Source organism: Polyodon spathula, chromosome 1 (genome assembly GCF_017654505.1).
Source record: "Polyodon spathula isolate WHYD16114869_AA chromosome 1, ASM1765450v1, whole genome shotgun sequence".
Taxonomy (NCBI): Eukaryota; Metazoa; Chordata; class Actinopteri; order Acipenseriformes; family Polyodontidae; genus Polyodon; species Polyodon spathula.
Window position 1 is genome coordinate 82843946 of NC_054534.1, and position 19365 is coordinate 82863310.

Genomic DNA, 19365 nt, shown 5'->3' on the forward strand with positions numbered 1-19365 from the left:
GGGTAATGTTTCACCATTCTCCAGTTCCAGACTGCGCTGTAGGATCTGACTGCCCCGTCGATTTCGAGACCAGGAACAGGCCAGTTTGCTGTGTATCGGCAACAAAATGGACAGTGTCTTGGACTGGGAATGGAGGTGCAAGTATTCACTGTAAATAGTTGTTTAACGTTGTGCCTTATTGATTATTTGCAGTCCTGTGTTGTGTGCCCAACCACACAGTGCAAAGCAATGTATTGCCAAAACAAAAGGAAACTTGTTCCAAAGTGACAGGTCATTATATGGTGCTGGTTCTTACTTTTAAAAAGACACTTTGCTGATCTTGCCTGTTTACATATACAGTGTGTATGGTAGACATCTATAACTGAAGAGCAACCCAGTTGAACAGACTTAAAAAAAAAAAAAAAAAAAAAAAAGCTCTGAATAATTGAAAATATTATAAAAACGTATAGGGGACAGAAAAATATATGACATTGAAATATAAAGCTTCTCACTCTTTAACATTACATGTTATCAATTATAAAACAACCAAAAAAACCAAAAACAAACCTGGAGTTAATTAAAGACTGGAAAAAGGCTTTCACAATATGTTCACTCTGGTTATGTTAAGGTGCTTCTGTCATTCTAATAAAACTTTTTTAGGAGTTCACGTGTAATTTTTAAAATTTTATTATTTATTTATTTTTTAAAATCTTTGTCGCTTCGCTTTAAGAAGAGAGAGAGAGGGTTGTGCCTGAGGGGTGAGACAATATGAACTTATCGGATCAAAGAGCTCACTGACAGCCTCTCGCCAAGCAAGCTGCGCTCAAGATTTTTCATTTGCTTGAAGCAAAGTTCTTGACACATCCATGCCAGATGAATTCAACGGGGAAACTCACTTTTTTTGTTTTTTCTGTATTTTTGACAATAAAAGGTAAGACACATAAAACGCTCAGTCCTTTGAGTATTAATGCAGTTGGAAGAAGACGGCACAGGTGAATAAGAACAACGTTGCAGCAAATAAAAGCATTTCATTTCTAAAGGGAAACTACATTGTTTCAGTATTTGAGAAGTACAGCTTTTTAAACAGTAGTGCTTTATACTTGTTTAGTAAAGACGGTCTGTAACAAAACATGTTGCACTTCACTAAATATCTAATTAAAACTTTATAATGCACCTATGTACCTTTATTTAAAAATGTAAAGCATTACTCATCTTCTTCTTCTTTTTCTTCTTCTTCTTACGTATTTGATTATGCAGAAGTTGAAAAAACTTACTTTACTTTGTATTGTTGTTTTAAAACAAACATGGGTTGCAATGCATATACAATTATTATTATTATTATTATTATTATTATTATTATTATTATTATTATTATTATTATTATTAGTCGTAGTCGTTTTGTAAATACACACTTTCACTAGAGAGACATGTCTTACATGTTTTACTGGTCTATGTTTCCTCTGTTCACAATGATTCCACAATAAACGTAACAAATAACGGAGTTTCATGAGTGATGAGGTTAATTGCTTTATTTTAAGTAAATATAACAAACGTGTATATACATTCAAATGTATTTATTTAACCAGGTTAGAACCCTTGAGATATACCTTTAATTTTCAAGAGGGTCCTTGAGGTCGCAAATAGCATTATGCAATATTTGTATAACCCATGGTATTCTGCCTTAAATGTCAGGATGTTTATGAATGTCATGAAATTACAGTGTAAATGGGTGTCCATGTAAAATGACTGATTATAATATATTTGTATAACCATACATATATATCTGATATTAATATATATAATATATATATAATATATATATCTGTGCTGTGAAAAATTTGTAACCAAAATAGTACACAGGTCCAAGTAATACTGACTAAACATGCTGAATGTGTTTGAAAGTTTCAAATAAAGTTACTAGTTTAAAAAAAAAAAAAAAAAAAAAAACACTCATTCTTTATATAAGCAGATATTAAACAGCAACAAATAAAGTATTTAGCCAACATATTATACATCTCTTAGATTCTTCTTCTTCTTCTTCTTCTTCTTCTTATTATTTAGAGAAATGTGTGTTTTGGATATTTTGATCAGTTACAAATAAGAGAAATATATTTAGCTTCCAGAGCTTTTCTGCTTTCTTTTGTCTCCGGTCTATGATACTGCATTAAATGAGAGTGTAATTGAGTGATGCCACTGAACAAGTTCATACACAGTACAGCAACTTAAAATGTACTAACCAGTAAAAGTAATGCACCAAGAATAGGGTACTTGGTTATGTTAGTTAGGTATTTGAGTTTAAATTCCATATCTTGATGTCAAAAATATAGTATGAAAGAGGGGGTTGGACTAAACATGAGAAATGCTGTGACTGAGGTTGTTTTCATTGTGTGACCCAGTCCAAAATGACAAACGGGCTGAGTTGTAATGCTGTGATTGACGATCACAACCAGGATTCATTGCATTTGTGGCACCATCATATCACTTAATGAGTAGGCTTTTGTCTGGATTAGAGTTTCACATGCAACAAACTATCATTGTCATTATGCCACTGTTCATACTTGCCATCTGGAGATAGGTGAACCGTAAGGTGCAGTCTTGCATGCTTTAGTTGATAAACACCTAGGGTGTCCTGTAACTTCTCTTCCAACAATCACAAAAAGTCCAGAAGCTGTCATCATCACTGATATGCATGGTGCAGATTTTCTGAGAGGATGATCATTGGTGTGTAACAGTGCAATCATTTTTCTAGCAAAAACATCATCAGTTGCAGAATTGTTTTTAAAGGAGGTTGGAAAACCCCACTAGACCACTAACCCAGATAATGGACATGGAATGTTATCTCTGCTATAAACAGAAAACATCTTTAGGAAGCCCACAACAATACAAGTGTAAAATGCTTTCCAACTTTTTGTCTACACAACCTTCTGCTCTTTGCTCCATATTCATAGTTTTTTTTTTTTTGTTAGGTGTGTGTGCATTGTGGCTCCCTTATCATTGCCATTATCTGGTCCAATGCATGTCTGCTCTTGTGGTAGGGGATCCCCTTTGTGAACATTACACAATGGCAACACATAGTCCCCATTGTAAATGGAATGTGCAGCATCATATTTGTGATGATGCCTCTGGTCATTGGGTTGACATATAGATAACAGAGGACATGATGTCCTTTGTTGCATGCAATTCCATTTTGGGCCAAATTAAATACTTACATACTGCAATGCTGTTATTATTTAATGTTACTGTGCCTCTGCTTCTTAGGGTTGTATAACATTTTTCAATATATTCTCTCTTTTTTTTAAGCTAACAAATCTGGTCAGAGAGGCAAGTGAATAATAAGCCAGTCAATAATAGTAAGATGAGGGATTTTACCGAAAGAAAAAATATATCATTAAAAAAGATCTTCTCATAAGAAGTAAAGGAATATTCACTTTAATAACACAAGCCAGTAGTGAAAAGTACTGGACTGGACATACCGTTGACTAGCCTTGACCTATAACACTGTATTAGTCGCAGTGCTTTCTATACTGGTTCATACAGTATTGTGACCTTCTCCACTAACATCACCGTTGACTAGCCTTGACCCATAACTCTGTAGTGGTAGCAGTGCTTTATTTGCCAAATCTAGTTTCTGTTTGTTCTAATTCAAGATTGCTGTAAAACAATGGATCAGCAGCACTTCATGAGCAGACAAACATTACAATAACAGCAGAAGCCACTGCTCCATCGAATGAGACAAAAAGTAAACAGGGGTGCGGCTACAAAACATCACACAAAGTCCGGATTTTTTAAATTTTTTAACACAGCGAAAGTTTTTTTGAAAGTTACTTTTGGCTTTTGGCATTCAAACATGTATTATTTCAATGTGACTTACATCAATGTTGCTTCTGGGCTGCTGCAAGGCCTGCCGTTTTTAAGGCACCTTTGATTTATAGTTTGTTGTACTGTGTTTTATTTTGCACTTTTTGTACAGCTTGATGTACTAGTCCTCTGTGCATTACCATCGCTGGTAACGTCACATGACCACCTTTATTTTACTCTCGTTTCTGTTTGTTTGTTAATAAAACCTACGCGCCTGTGCCAGTGTTTTCAACTTCACCCCAGTTGTCTCTCTCTATGCTTGAACAACGGTTACCCACACGCGTGACACGAGGAAGACCCTGTCACAATGATACATTCTGTTAACCAATGAACCTCTGGCATGTGTCATTTGTAGAACATTTGTGTATCTTAGGGGGCTGGAACCAGGACTCCTTCCCTGAGGCAGCCTTCATTTTCATCAGACTCAGATGAAAAAATTCTCGCTCCTTCTGGCTTCCTTCAACAAATAATACACCAAAAAATCTTTCAAAGAAACCCACCCATCCTGCTTCTCCTCCATATGACAATGCTCCTGCTTTAATCTCTGCTATCCAGCTGTGCCATTTCTATTCGCCACGCTAAACACATTAAACCTGAGGACGATTCTCCAGTGAGTGTATTCAATGAACAGTAGTTGGTCATGAACTGCTTCACATTGGCCATTTATGCTTTCCAATGGGGTGGTGTTGTAGGAAACATATACTTTTTGAGGTCCTTAGATTTTTTTTTTAAACTTATTTGATGAAACAAATCATGTATAAAATTACGAAATTATAAAGAAATGCACTAGAGCATGTTAAACTTACTTTACAAGAGGTGGGGTTTCACACTATCCTGCATCTACAGTGGTTTACGCTTTACCATGAAAAGCAGTATGACCTGTTGGCAAATGACCACTGTTAAATTTGAACTAAGGACCTGTCATACAAGAAGCAATGTGGAAAATAAAAGACTAGTCATTAAATGATGGGGCAGTGTGATGTATTGGTTCTATAAATTTGGCTGTATAGTGTGAATAGATCTTTCCAATCCCATTTACACTTCCCTCTTTAAGTTCTTGTTTGGCATTGTTAATGCACCCACCCTAGTCTTAGTTGTAAGACTTTGCTCAATCCAAGTAGCTAGTTGGGGTTGAATTGTGAATCACCCACCCTAGTCCTTAGTCTTTGCTGCTCTGAATGTAAACATACTATAGACTTACAACTGAGGCACTTTACACATTCTTTTATTCATTTAATGCTTTAAATCATTGTTACTTTTCATACTGGATTATTGGGAAATACAAAATATATTTATGTATCTTATATTTTTATATTTGTTATGATAATTCCATTGAAGTCTATAAGAAAGAATATATAATTTAATATATATAATATATATATATATATATATATATATATATATATATATATAATATATATAATATATATATATCTGTAGTATATGTCTATCTATATAGTAACATTTCTACAGATAGAACATATACTGTTAGGTGGTCCATGCTTGTTCTGGATAGGCTGTAGTTAATCAGAATGAAAACAATTTTGTTTGTAGCCAAATAAGGACCCGTATTTACCTTAAAATGAACAACTACTGTTGAGGTCCTCATGGAGATACTATATGACATCTGAGGTCACGTACATCAGTTCAGGGGCTATGAGGTCATACAGGGACGGCTTCAAACCCAGCACAACTTCAGAGCAAACTGGATGTGAGAGAAAGTCGGTAGAGCTTTCTCATCTGTATGCGGAGGAGAAAGATGCATCCTGTCTTGCCTCTGGAGCCAGGGCTCAGTTGGGACCACAAAGTGGTATTGATTCTAGGCTCATTGGAGTGCTGTGCTAGCTAGATCAGGATCCAGGTCCGTTGTTTGAAGACACTGGCTGTCAAATCAGGATTTCAGGATTATTTTTGTGATTTATGAAACCTAAAATATAGTATATTGCTATGTTCACAGATTTTAATAATGTGAACATCACTTTATCGCTGAGCACTACAGCTAGTGCCTATCTATCATTTTGACAGTTTTTCCACATTTCTGAAATCTGTAATAACTGCATTAGAAAAAAAAAGCATTGCTCAGCATGGGATGAAAAACCAATACTATCCCCCAGCTATGTATATTTTAACAAAAAAGGAATGCTTATAGGTCTTATAGTTTTAAAAAGACATTTGAGATCATTGTGTGAAAGTTGTCCCCTTCTCTGATGCCTTACATTGCTTTTCAGATACACATTCTCAGTATCAGAAACTTGGAGGAGTGGGAAGGGCCAACACAATTACTCGATGCATTACCCCAACCATAGAGTAAAAAAAATAAAATAAGTAGTTGTACGGTAATATCAGTGTTACCTCTAGCAATTGCTGCTCAGGGATTGAAACTAGCTAGAAATCAATATAGAAAAAAGAAGCATAGATTTCAAAATGCATGTAGTTTTAAACTAATGTCATGCTGTTTAAAATGAATACTAATCAAGGAGTTGGAGGACACTGCAATTACCATACAGAAATACAAACATTTTCTTAAAGCTATGTTACAGTGAAAGCAGCTATGCCTAACAACAGGAAGAGTAATTTGAGCTGCTATCAGTAACTGTAACGTTGTTTTTGACAGAAACATACCTCTACTGCCACTGTCACATTAGCCTTTCTCTTTCACAATTTTGCCTAAATATGTCTGCCTCTCCATCTGTCTGCGTGTTACATGCTATATGGTGAACACGATAACTGACTTCATTTTGCACAAATCTTCACCAAACTCTTATGATACACTAGCCTCATGTAGATGTTTCAAATTGATTTAGTTATAATCTAATACATTTAAAAACATTTTAATCAATACATGTACTCTTTTACACTCTTACTGTTGAGATTGTAAGTGGCCACACATTCACATTCAAAATGGATCAAATTCTCTAGAGTAGTTAAACAACAAATGTTCTTAAATATTTAAATGCTTACGTGTGTTGGAGAAACATACACTTTACAAGAAACTATAGTTTAGAAAATTAACTGGGTTTTAGATTGAGTTAGCATTTGGGTTTTAGAGTTAGTTAAGTTAGTTAGACAAGTTTGGGTTTAATATTGATTGTTGGAGCAGGAAAGACAGATGGCAAGGAGAAAACTGAAGTGCACCATATGGTAATTTAAAGGGACCCTGTGTTTTCTCAGAGATAACATTTTGGGGCTAAAACTTACAATCTCCTTCCTTCCCTTAACTTTATAACTTCATAAGTAAAATATCAAAGAGGCTTTGAGGTTACATTCACTTAAAGTAATAGAAAGAAAGTGGACCCATGTGGAATGATATTATTGGTTGATAGGAGGCCTGTAAAAATTGCATCAGTATGTAATTGTATTTTCTGATAGGTTAACATAAAATGGGTGATGTCATAAGTGAAGCCTATACTAATTCAAACATTGTATTGTCTTGTTAATTGTATTATAACTTGTGCTTAAGGAAAATGGAGTACACAGCTGCTCTACTGTATCTAATACAATATCTTTGCTAAAATCTACAACAGAGTTTGGAATCACAATTATTTCTACTCACGAAGGAGAGAAGTCAGATAACAAACTTTTTTTGACAACAACAACATGGAGTGCCATCACTAGGATTTACTGGGCCCTGGTGCAAGACTGTGAAGAAGCCCCCCCCCCCAGAAATAAAAAATAAAATAAAAAAATAAAAAACACAACATAAAGAAAACCTTTTGAAAATAAATACATCAGCAGCTAAATCTGAATAGTTCAAAAACATATTTTTTTTATTTTTCAACAAAACACATTCTAGCATTATTTTAAGATGACTGTGAACAAGACAGTAATCAATCAAGTAACAGTATATCCAAACATTTTAATAAATCAATTGTGTGACAAGATGTATCAATTTGATTAATAACTTGATTTAGCTAATATTGAACATTATTAATAGCTTCAAATTAGTGACAAAACGTATTAATCACAGGCATCAATTGTATTTTTAAATTAATGTTATCAAGTACAAACGTTTTTATTAAAACATTATGTAAAACAACAACCAGAGTGTTTTCTTCTTTTTTTCCCCACAATCTATGTTGTTTACTAAAGCTGTAGCTTTTTGATAACCAGCTAGTAATTTTTTCAGGCAAGCTTTAATACAAATTTGAAATGTTTCTTCAACATTTTTTTTTTAAACCCAAAATAAATGTTCTTAAACCTTGTAAATGCTGTCATTAATAAAACGAACTGGTAAAAACCTTATTTTTGTTCATCCAAGTTCTAACCTCTCACGGTGAAAACCTGAGTGTTACAGTTTAGTTGACACATCAGCTTAATTTTTTATTACATGGTAACTGGTAGTTACAGTAACAATATTCTCCTCTCTGGTCACAAAACACATTTATATATTTTTTGTAAACAGGTTGCTTATCATCCAAAGGTGAAGACCATTTATTCAGAAGGTTGTTCCAGCACTACAATCAGTTTATTAGACCAGTAGAAAATGTTTCACACCCAGTGACAGTTGAATTTGAAGTGTCTATTTCACAACTGGTCAAGGTGGTAAGGAACCATTTTATACCATTTGTCATAACTGTTGTCATAACTAGAGAACACTCAATCGTGCTATATTTAGAAAAATCCAAAATTCAATTCAATGGCAAACGTTTTGATTAGACATTAAAGACATTTAAAAAGACTTCTAGTGAAAACGTTTGTCTTTGATAATATGTATGTATGAATGTGTGTGTGATATTTTTATAATTATAAAGAAAAATATAATAAAGGGGGGTTAGTCACAGCTGTGTCTCGTTTAGCCTAGCCATTTGTGTTCCACTAATGTGGATTTTTTGTAGATATCACTATCAACAGTTGATTCCTAGAGTCCAATTTCACTGTTTTAGTAAGTGTGAAATGTTTTTGTCAGATTATGTTTACATCACCAGGCTTGTTTAAATGCTTTTATTTTCTAGGATGAAGTGAACCAGATAATGGAAATCAACCTCTGCTTGCGGCATGTAAGTTATATTGATTTTTGTCCATTTAAGGCACTCTGTTTTATCTAAAACGAATACTGCTGAATGAAGACTGTCTAATGCAAATAACATTACTGAAGTCTGTGCCAATATTCATATGAAAAATGTCCTGTTACTGGTATGAACTACTACTTCAGCATTAAGCTAAATGTCAAAGTTTGCTTTATTAAATGTTTAAACTGATCCATTTGTCCTTCCTATCTGATGTCTAGAATATATTTTGAAACGGCTTGGGTGAACAGAGCACTCATTGGTTGGATTGGTTGGACAAGGTTTCAAGCAGTGCTGTCATTAAACAACAGTGCATTAGCTGGATCTATTTAGCCTCATCAATCGGTTTTTGTTTACATTACTCAAGTTTTTCTTTTAACTGGACCACTTTAATTTCTGATAAGACACTTCAAGCTTTGCGTTATTGTGAAATTAACACACACCATTAATGGTTTTGGTTTTTACCTCATCAACATCCACCTTGCATGACCTACTGCTTAAATAATACACCCATCTTTTTTTTAAATTTGCAACCTAAACTTAACAATGGTGGGCTACCTTCTAGAGGTTTAATGAGGTGTATATTGTGGTTAAGGTAGTAAGGTGTGAATGAGAAGCCACTCTAGTTCATTTAGTTCCTATCCAAATCAATTTCACTTAGGACTCAGTCACAGTGAAGGTTGCAGACCGGCAGAACTCAGAACTGGCAGAACTCTTCAACTCCGAGTATGAGATGATTTTGAGTTGTAGTCTGGTGGAAATGTGCCATTAGTGAGCTCTAGTTTTTTACCAAAAACTTTGAATTGTGAAAGTAACATGGCTTCTGTCTCTGGTACCAGCTGGAAGCAGTAGGTAAATGACCCATCATCTCCCCTACTGTGTGCAAGCCTTTCAGCTTCTATAAGCAATTTTAATCACAGCTCCCCGAGATGGTAGTTATGAAACAGAGTTTACTTTGGCACCGGAAGGACTGCGGCAGGTCTCAGCAGGGCTTTAAGAACTTGAAAGCGACTGCGGGTCTAACAGTTCTGCTATCTCAAACCTTGCCAAACTGAGCCACATTATTCACTGTTCAGAGCTCAGAGAGATAAGCTGTTTAAAATTCATAAAAATAGTATTTCAAACAAAGATAAGTTAATTGACCAAGAAGAGGAAGATGGAATAGGGTTGAGGTCAAATATATAAGATGCGATTTACGAGTTAACCTTACGGAGTTTCTGCTAAGGCTTGCTGAAGTGGTCCACTTGCAATGGTCACCGAAATTCCAAAGCTTAGTGCACATTTCATTTACAAATTATTGAAATCCTTTTTCATTTTATGGTTAATATGTGCCCTTATCTAACAAACATATACTGTAATACAGAAGTGTTTTCTTTCTGATTAGTTACAACCAAGGAGATGGCTGAGTAACACTGACTGGGGGTGTTCACAGTAGAGCAGGGCTGAGGTGGTTCTAAGCCTTTCTTGGAGTAGGTCAAAGTAGGATGGCTGAGTTTACACTACAAAAAATCCTGAAAGCTAAACCACCTCAAAAGTGGCTAGTGTAAATGAGGTAAATAACATACTTATCTGACATCTGCAAGAAGAGCTCTGTAGATAGCTTAAAAGAGTCCTGAGAGTGAACTGGTTTGACACTAAGTATTTTTCATATCCCTTTAATCTTAATTTTCTAGCTTTCTTGAGTTCACAGTAACATTAATTTATATTGTGGATAAGGCTATCCCCAGTGCTTTGGGTCATGCTAGTTCCATGTTAGAAGGTTGTACAATGGTTAAACTTTCTGTGGTGTATGCTGACAACATATTGAAATGCCCCTGCTTAATTAAGTAAGGTTTAAGGGACATGAACAAAGGCTGCATGGAGGAAGAACCTCAGGGATTAGAAGGGGAGGAAAGCAGCTGTCCTGTTTTCACAAGGTCTCCCCTTGACTCCAAGAGGGAGGTTGGCGCAGCTGGACTTTGAAGACTAAGAAGTGAGATTCACTTCCCTCAAGGAGGAGACTCTGGGAAGAGAAAAATAAATCAACATGCACCAGGGCCAAGAGTCTCCACCTCCGAGTAGAGGCTGTGTGGCTGGGCTCCGAGGCTGGGAAACAAGTTTCATTCACCAAAGAGGGAGTCTGGGATGGGTGAAAAGGAAAGAGTGAGCATGGGAAAAGGAAAACAAGAAAAAGACTTAAGAAGGCTTTGGCTGGGGGTGCCATCTGGCTCGTGGAGTACAGCCAGGCCTGTACGGTTGGGAAGTGAGCTTTACTTGCCCCCAGAGGGAAACAGTTGCTGAAGTGGCACAGCATGGAGGAGGAGGAAGAGAGGATAGACGAAACAAAGGGAGACAGGTTAAGGGTTTGACCTGGGGTTTAAATTGGGAGAATTTTTGTCAGGGACAGAACAGGGGGTAGGAGCACCAAGGTTACACAAATATAATTACTGTATCAATGTATTATACATTATTATAAACAAAAAAAAAAGACTTTGGGATATATTCCATTTTAAAAAGTTTGTTTTAAAAACAGGAAAAGAATAATTTGCACTTGATACATAACATTTTATGGTGCTAGTGTAATCCTATGATTCTAATGGGCTGTGTTACAGGAAAGTAGAAAATGCTTTGTATTGTAGGAAAGACATGAGTAAATCATGTTCAATTACTATTTCACTTGTTTGTGTACATTCAAAGGGGTAATATAATATTCATTTTTTTGTTTGTTTTTAAACTTTATCAGATTTGGAATGACTGTAATTTAATGTGGAATCCAGTGGAATATGATGGGATTGAATTAATTCGAGTTCCATCCAATAAGATATGGAGGCCTGACATTGTGCTTTACAGCAAGATGACCAACATTACATTAATATGAAAATATGTTCCATTTCAGATTCATAAAACTATTAAAAACTGTATTTCTCTTTTTAGTGCTGCTGGTGACTTTCTTGTTAAAGACAAAACAAAGGCTCTGTTGAAATTTGATGGCACAGTCACCTGGATACCACCTGCTATTTTTAAAAGCTCCTGCCCAATGGATATTACTTATTTCCCATTTGATTATCAAAAAAAAATAAAATTGACCTTTTATATAAAATTGACCTTGTCTTAATAGGGTCAAAAGTGAATCTGCAAGACTTTTTGGAGAGTGGAGAATGGGAAATCATTGATGCCCCTGGCTATAAGCATGACATCAAATACAACTGCTGCGAAGAAGTCTACCCAGATATTACCTATTTATTCTATGTCCGAAGACTCCCTCTTTTCTATACTGTTAACCTGATAATTCCATGCCTTTTAATTTCATTTTTAACTGTTCTAGCATTTTATCTCCCCTCAGATTGTGATGAAAAAGTTACTCTGTGCATCTCCATCCTGCTGTCTTTAACTGTGTTTTTGCTAGTTATCACTGAAACAATCCCTTCAACGTCTTTAGTGATTCCCCTCATTGGGGAATATCTTTTATTTACAATGATATTTGTGACTCTTTCTATCATTATAACAGTCTTTGCTTTAAATGTTCACCATAGAACGCCCATGATGCACACTATGCCAGAATGGGTAAGGTTTTTCTTTCTCAGGATTTTGCCTAAAATGATGCTGATGAGAAGACCAATGGAACAGCAAGTGGTCAAATCCAGTGGCCGAAAAAGAAAAAACGTCACATCCCAGACATCATCTATGAACTGCCTAGAATACGGAGAAAATAAATTACCAAAAGAAAATAATAAGTGTCCCTATCAGCATCACAAAGACTTCTCAGAACCTGATTCCAGTAAACTGAGCAGACAGCTGAGTCTACAGTCCATTAATACAGTTCTGGCTTTCTCAGTCGACTCACCAGAAGTCAAACAGGCCATTAACAGTGTGAAATACACTGCAGAAAACATGAGAAGCCAGAATAAAGCAAAAAAAGTATAATTCATGACAAGATTCATTTAATTCTGTGTGTGCCACCTTTTAAATGAGTTTCCTACACATGGTAGTTTTCATTTTTGGTAATTGTCCACACTACAGGGCGACTGGTTCACATCAATCGACCTGCAAGATACCTACTTCCATATCTCGATCCGTCCCATGCACAGAAAATATCTGCACTTTGCCTTTCAAGGCAATGCATACGAATTTTGCGTGCTGCTGTTTGGCCTCTTGCTGGTGCCCCGCACACTTTCAAAGTGCATGGATGCAGCACTGGCTCCACTCAGGCTTGTGGGGTATACGGATCCTGAACTATCTGGATGATTAGCTAGTTTGCGCACGTTCCAATGCATGCATCAAGACGTACACCAAACAGGTAGATTATGTGACGAAGTCAAGGCTATCCATACATTAACAGAAGAGCAACTTCGTACCATCTCAATCCACAGTGTTCTTGGGGATCAAACTGAACTCTGTGAGCATACTTGCCTCTCTGTCGGATTCGATCATTGTAAGTCACACACTCCCAATTTAGAGAGGATGCTCTTCTACAGGTTAGAATATTCCAAAGGTTGTTGGGACTGATGGCAGCCGCCTCGAGAATCCTTCAAGCTTGGGTAAATACATTCAAGTTGCACCTGATCCGCGATTGATACTGACTGGTGGCAGCATCCAGACAATGCCGGAAGACACTGGAGTGGTGGCTCCGTCCTGGCAATTTACGTCTTGGATCTCCCCTTGGCTCCCATAACAGAAGTCCACCCTGATGGTATACCTGGTAACAATATCAGTGTGCCACGATAAAATTGACTTCCTGGCAGTGCAATTTCTTAAAAGGGCTTTGTCCCCCGATGAAAAGTATGGTCCCTAAGTGGGATCTGGAACTGGTACTGCAGGTCCTTACGGGTCCCCCATTTGAGCCCATGGCGTCAGCAGAGCTGTGCCCTGTTTCTTTGAAAGTAGTGTTTTTAATAGCCATTACGTCTGCCAGATGAGTAAGTGAGCTTCATGCGCTTATGGCTTTCACTGGTAATGACTTGCGGGTAACATTATGAACAAATCTAGCGTCCTGGAGACAGTCGAACCAGCTGTTTGTCTGCTATGGATCCTGCTCTAGAGGTCAGGCCCTATCGAAGCAATGTCTAGTGCACTGGGTGGCAGATGCTCTACGCTTGGCGAATGTACAGTTGGACTCCCCCTTGCTGGGGGACATTGTGGCCCATTCTACCAGGGGCCAAGCGACTTCGTGGACTCTCTTTCATGGCGCCTCCTTGGATGAGTTTTGTAATGCTGCTACATGGACAGGTAGTCAGACATTTGCGTGTTTTTCCCGCCTTGATGTTGCAAACTGAGCGAGGCCCTCTCTGGGCTCTAGGGTGTTGCAGGCGGCATGCCCTTAGGCGTCATGCTGGCTCTAAGGCTATCACCGTGAGGCTGTAGTGTCGGTAATCTGGAGCCACGACAGCTTTGGTACAGATTCCCTTTTGGTAATGGTTGTCATTTCACTTGAAAGGGAACGTAAGGTCATTAGCATAACCCTGGTTCCCTGAAAAGAATGACCACCATTACCCTTCGAGGTTGTGTCCTCAGCTGACCTCCGATTTCGAAACAAAATGGCGATACGCAAATATATGCTGATATTCTGGAAGACGAGACTTCCTTTTCAAAGCATGTAGAAACAACCAATCAGCAGCGACAGGGCTTCGAGGCATGTTTTGTCGAAATTCTCTTTTTAGATTTATTTTCTGTGAACATTAGTTTATGGATAATCTTGTTTACTTTTAAACCAATTAAACTGTTACCAAATAAAACAAAAAAAAAAAAACCAGACTATTCTGTAGTGCATTCATTTATTTTTCTGTACATGGTCTTGTTGTACTAGTGCTAAAATATACACTCCTTTTTTTATTTCTATATTTACCGGAAACCTCGCTTAATATAATTTTAGGAAATTACATGTCAGCACTGTACTTGCATCCAGAGCGCATCTGCTGATGAAAATAATAATAAAAAAAAACAGCTAAAAACAAAACAGTATTCGGTTCAACGGAGACAGTCAGTAGTTTAACAAATAAACTAAATGCTCCGTGATAATCTGTGTAGTTTGAAATTTGAAAGTGCCGCCACTGCTTGCTCTATGGCACTCAGCCAATAGGCAGGGAAGGGACGTTGAAAAGAATGGTGGGAAACCTTAAAATATACCTTTGCTTCTATGACTATGACAATTCTTTTCAATGTAAGTGTATGCATTTCAGTATATAATGTATGCAGTTCAGTATAGTGTATCTGTTTCAGCATATAATGTATGTGTTTCAATATATGATGTTTGGGTTTAGGTAAGTATGAATTATGTCTCTACTTTTAGAACAGGCTGTGACTGAAGCCTGACATCATAACATTGCAAAGTACTGAATGAAAATAAAGCAATTCTCACATAACACAACAATGCAATTACTGCTTAAAAAAATGTGAAGAAAAAAAGACTTTACATAATTATTTGTGTTACCCAATTTAGTACTGTAGTACTAAAGTACTGCTCATGCTTTTGAAGGCTGTAAACAACATTGAATTCGAAGGCGAAACAAAGAAATCACACACACAATGAATAAGTGTTTCAGTTTGATAAATATACATATTTTTCTTTTGTTGAGTTACATTTTTATTTAATTTGAGAACTTCCACCTTGAATTACAATTTTGTATGAACTTTATATTTTTTACCTTTGTAGTGAGATCTATACTCCCATGTGGTATTTACACATACCAAATCACAAGTTTATTTCAATACAGTTATTCAAAGTTTTCAGACAGGTTCACTATTCAAAGTATCTTTTGAAAAGGCAACCCTCAAGCAAAAACAAATAACACACACACACACACACACACACACACACACACACACACACACACACACACACACACATATATATATAATATATATATAATATATATATATATATATATATATATCTACTGGACTCTAAAATTTTATAAAGATATATATATAATTCTAAAATATATATTATAATCTAAATTTTTAATAGAACAATATCTATAAAGAGTGAATTGCTATTAAAATAAACAGAATCCTTTGTCAGTGTCACACACCACATTTAGAACATCTCCAGATCATATTTTAAACACTGGCTGCTGTTTAAAATGCAGAAAACTGTCAGGAGCACACATTCCACATACAGTATCCATGACACAAAGTCTAATTAGATCTGCCCTTCATCTTCATTTTTAATGAAAAATATATTTGTCATTGCCCACAGACCACCTCCCTTTACATGCCTGCTTGAATTTAAAAATAATGTTTTAGATCAAAAAAACTTTGAGTTTAGTTTCTCCTTGTAAGATGCTAAAAGAATAACAACTAAAAGTACATTAAATACCTTGAATTTCCCGTAAGATCCCCCTATGTGTATTTTGATGTATGTATTATGCATATTTGAAAATAATAAAATTACTGAAGTAACATTCATTGGGAAATGTTACTGCACTAAACTAAACAAGACTGTGATGTGCCATTCAGGAAATAATTGATTGGTTAATTCATGAACAGTATATCCATCCATAAGACAACAACATGCAAAGGCGGTATACCCTGTATCTGCTCCAGATCAGTTATGATAAGGTATACAAGCTCACCTTTTCCAGTTTTAACAGTTTACTTTGTATTCAAGACATGTCATTTTCATTTCTTGATATTTTTAGGCATATTGATAGCAACCACAAACTCATTTCATGGTGCTTAGTATCTCATGGATGCAGTATGTAAAATTGTCCAAATAATGTAGTCAGAAAGAAAGTGTGATGCTTGCCTGCAGCTCTTACAGCAGCAAAACATACTTTTTCAAATGGCAATACAGTCTTGCAAATATAAAGTAACTGGTTTGTTATAGTTTAATATTTTCTTTCCATTCTGATGCCAGCAATACATAACTTGCATTTACTTAAAACGAAAGAATGGTACAGGTATGTCCGACGTGGTAGCACTAATACTGAGCATGATCATCTTGCCATCATTTTTTGGATATCAGTAGCAAACTGTTGGAGAAGGTATATTTGTTTCACAAAATGCATTTTTAATACGGTGTAAATGCAGTGTCTACAGTTAAACATTTTGTAGGACTGAATAAAATGTTGTGGTTTATAGCCCACAGCTTCACTCAGGCTTTTGTTTATTAATACATTGTGACAGACTGACAAGTGGATAGAGGCTCAAAGACAGACTGCAGTTCAAAAAAATAACACTTTTATTATAAATAAGCACAAAATAAAAGTGAACAAGGGCCAAAACAAAGGTATTTAAACACAAATAACAAAAAAACCACAAAACACCAAGCAAAACTTACAAAATAAAAGTTTCCAGGCTGGGTGATGCCTTCACTGGATCAGAAAATACAAAAACCACAAAACAGCAAACCAAAAAAACAACTCCCTAGTGGGAAGCTGAGGCCTCTTTTCATGTCAGGTGGCAGGGTGCTGATTGATCATTAATTACTCCAATCAACCCTAGCCATCTGAACACAATAAACCCAGGCAGGTAGAGGAATTTAACCCCATTCATGCCAATCTATACAGGGCAGAGCTCTGCTCTGCCACATACATATATTAGGATTTCTATACAGATAATTGTCTTGTTCAGAAAAAATGATATGCTAGTCTTCCCATTAGTGCTATACTTTTGCAGTCTGTTTCTTAGTATACTATTTTCATTTTCAATCTTATGTTGACGCTATTGAATACTTGTGTTATTGAAAGAAGTACATTAGTGCAGGGCGGAATGACCATATTAGGGGACAAGATCACTGTTATCAGCTGTGCTCCATTAGACAACTGGCAGGTGTGCCGAGTTGAGCTGATCATGGGGTGGAGTCTATGGTATATAATGTCCTCCAGGATAACCCGCTAAACTCCCACAGAAAAAAACAAAACAAACATTTCTTGTAAATGCTATGACATAAATAATTTGAAATCATGGATGAATAAGCTTATTTAAGTAACTTATAATTTTTAAGAATGCCACATTTTCACTCACCAGTTTTACCAAGCTTAAGAAAAAAATAGATTTATTGTTCAAATTTAATGAGTTACACAGTATTCATGCAAATAAGCCAGACATTTGTTTTTTGTCAACATTTGTCTAGTAAAACTTGAATGGAAATCTAGTATTATTATTGATTGTATTAAAAATAAACAAAACGTAAATCTAAAAGGTAATCCCTCCAGTAACACTCTGCTTCATTTTCTCTTTCAAACTTATTACTCCCACGGTCACAGTGTTGCTCTTTATACAGCTCCTCAGCAGCTTTTTTTTTCCCACTGATTGAGTAAAAATAGGTTTAAAGACTTCAGGGTGAGCCTTTATAGAATCCAGTAAACCAAATGAACAGAGTCTGTCTTGTAATCTGTGTGAAATACACATACTTTAATAATACATATGGTGAATTGGTATTTTATAATAAAGTATATTTTGAGTGCATATACATCATTTTCTTTAACAGCAACCTTGATTTTTCAATACTTTACTACACATAGTTAATAGCTAGCTCAGCAGAACAACAAGGAGAGATGTATTATCAATATATAATAGTGTACTGAAATATCCACCTATACCCCAGTCCAGTGAGTTGGATATGCAACGTTGTACTGTACTCTACTGCATATTGTTATTAGCTAGCTCAGCAGAACAGCAAGGAGCGATGTATACTGATGCGCAATGAAAACGCAACAGTCTTTATATCACTAGCTCAAGAACAGCGAAATATATGACCATGCTCCGCTTGAGTAATGAAGATCGCCTGGTTGCTATGGGCATGATTGAAGGCGTCCTGTCTGTGAGAGAAGTTGCCTGGAGAATGAGATGTTCTGCTTCAACAATCAGCGGACTAGTCCGGAGAAACCAGGAAACTGGCTCTGTGAGGGACAGGCCATGTCCTAGAAGGCAGAAGGTCACCACACCGGCCCAGGACCATCACATCCAACTGATCCATCTGTGTAATTGTTTCCAGACTGCAGTGGCCACAGCACGAGAAATTCCGAGAAGAAACAACCCATGCATCTGCAGAATGACTGTAGCTTGCCATCTGCATGAAAATTATCATGAAATCATCTTCTGTGGACCAGAGAACACCTGAGGTGGTGGCAGAGAGAGTGGTGGAGTGTTTTATTCACCGATGAATGGCGTTTTACCCTTGACAGACCTGACGTAAGACAACGTGTGTGGAGACGTCGTGGTGAGCGTTCTGCTGACTGTGGCATTGTTCAAACCAACCGGTGGGGCGGTGGAAGTGTGATGAATCTCCTTTAACACAAAAACGCATTTGGTGCAGATTGAGAGCAACCTTACTGCTCAGTGATACATTGACGAAGTCCTTGAGGCAACAGTTTCTCCGTTCCTGCACGAAAGTGTTGGTTTTCCAGCAGGACAATGCAAGACCACAAAGTGCTTATCATAATTCTTTGATCTGTACTTTTGTTCACATTTTCTGTGATTTTGTTTGATATTTATGTTTAAAATATTTGATTAAATCCATTAGACCCGAGTGTTGTGTTTCTTTAGTGCTTCAGTATATATTATCAGTATATAATAGTGTAGGCATACTGAAATCATTCTT

The 19365-nt window shown here is 36.4% G+C and overlaps 1 pseudogene; it reads left to right on the top strand.

Moving 5' to 3' along the window:
- The first annotated feature begins 5457 nt into the window (after positions 1-5457).
- LOC121325281 overlaps positions 5458-19365 on the top strand; it is a 54202-nt pseudogene continuing 40294 nt past the window's right edge.